The sequence below is a fragment of the Theobroma cacao genome, chromosome 1, assembly GCF_000208745.1.
Source record: "Theobroma cacao cultivar B97-61/B2 chromosome 1, Criollo_cocoa_genome_V2, whole genome shotgun sequence".
Classification (NCBI taxonomy): domain Eukaryota; kingdom Viridiplantae; phylum Streptophyta; class Magnoliopsida; order Malvales; family Malvaceae; genus Theobroma; species Theobroma cacao.
This window is the reverse complement of record NC_030850.1, coordinates 22,989,346-22,991,473: the sequence shown is the minus strand read 5'-3', so window position 1 is coordinate 22,991,473 and position 2,128 is coordinate 22,989,346.

Here is a 2,128-nt window from a genome sequence, read left to right as displayed (position 1 = left end):
ACCCCCTTCCTAAGACGAATATCTCCCCTTGCAATTGCCTTCCTCGTATGTTCTCTATGGTACTCTTCAGATTGTTTCAAAAGGAAATCTATTTCAGTTTTCAGAATATTGGAGCTACTCTCACTTTCAAAATTCTGGCTACTCTCAAAGCTTTCCTTATTATGAACCCATTCTGCTAAGTTTCGATGAATTCTGTTATTAGGAATTCGGGATGGACCACCTTCAGAATCACTTGTATCAGGGTGCCATTTGCTTCTAGCCGTAGAATCTAGAGATCCCTCGCTATCACTATGAGAGGTATCGAGACTACCACCTCTTTTAGACATGGTGTGTACGTCACTAGTGCACCTCAAAACCTATATGCAATCAAATAGTAATTGTTTAATTATTTATGCATCTCAAAAATAGGTAGATTTCTATATGTAGATGCATATATTCTATTCAATCTAACCTAACTTAACTTAACTTAACTTATCTTAACTTAACTGGACTTGGGGCCACGCAGTGTCAGTGTGAATTTTTTAAAACAACCTTAAAATCAAAAACTTTAAAATCCAAAGCTTTCAAATCAAAATATCTGATCTTTAAACCATGCTCTGATACCAATCTAAATTGTCACGACCTGAAACTCCCCATCGAGCCCGTGACAACCGCCGCGAAGCCTCGACAAACATTCTTCACCCCGAATGTCGATCGAAACCTTGCAAGGCTCTCGTATTAGCTTTCGCACTTCCCTGGTGAGCAATAATTATCAAAAAATCAAAATACAAAGGATTACAAATCATTTCCAAATCATAACATAACATTTTTTTTTTTGCTTACAGGGGCATTTTCGTCATTTTTGTCAAAAACCTCAAAACTTGCTAAAAATGAAGTAGGTAAGCCGAAAATATATATTTAATGATTTGAAAACAAATTAATTATCTAAAACATTCATTTGAAGTGAAAATTTGACCATTTGAATATACTAAAAATATTCAATAAAATAAACTATTTTCTTGTAAAATAATTTTCATAAAACTATCGGTACATAATTCTTATAGCGTAAAAGATAATTATATTCATATATACTATAAAGCAAATAACCAAAGCATAAAATTTCTTTTACAGTGACACGTGGGCCCATATCTATCCAAAATGCATCGGAAGCTGGAAACCTACAGCTTTTACCGATTCGAGTCCAAATGAAGGTCCTTGTTCAAGTCAGCTAACTATGGAATTCCCTGAGCCTGAAATGTGAGGAAATAAGGGTGGTGAGATTATAAAATCTCAGTGAGTAAACAGATACCATCTAAACTATCTAAAGTCGAGTAAATGGAGACAATTAAAATAAATCATCATACTGTAATTTCATTACCATTCAACTCATTTCAACCAAATAAAATCAATCCATAAAAATCGAGTAATCAACTTGGCTTATGAATTTCTTAAAACTTTGGCTCGTGCCAAAACTCATACTCGGTGATACCTTGCGCAAGGCATCTAACCGAGTCCGCCAAGGCTGTTAAAATTTTGTATACACTTAAAATATATTTTTGTTTGAGAAAAATACAGCCGTTCCTTGGTATTGGTTGAGTTTCCCTTCACGTGGTGGTTTGGCATGAAGTGAACCCTAAGCTTTACCCCAGGAGATACCCTACGCGCCTCTCCGTTCGAGATAATAATATAATGGAGTTTACCGTGCCCCTCTAATAGGCTGGTCCACGGAATCCCCTCTGCAGTAAATAATTAATAAATAATCCACCAATCAATAAAATTCATTCTAGCATGACATGGCAATTTATCGCAACCTAGCCTTTCAAGGCTGAATACACAGTATAAATAATTCGAACACCAAAATCAGTTTAGCCATTCATACTCATCTATTATCATAAGTCATTCAATTCAAAACCATAAATTTGCAATACAAACTAGCAGTCTCCAATTACTCTATTTTCAAAACCAATATTCGATTTTCCAGAAAATTTATAAAATCATTTTATAAAATTACAATTTCTCTTAAAACATAGCAATTTACCATTTAAACCCATTTTCCATAAAATCACACAGTTGTATAAAACTACTCTAGATAATTAAGACGATAATAAGTTAACTCACAGTTCTAGGAGTCGATGTACTCCTAATCCCA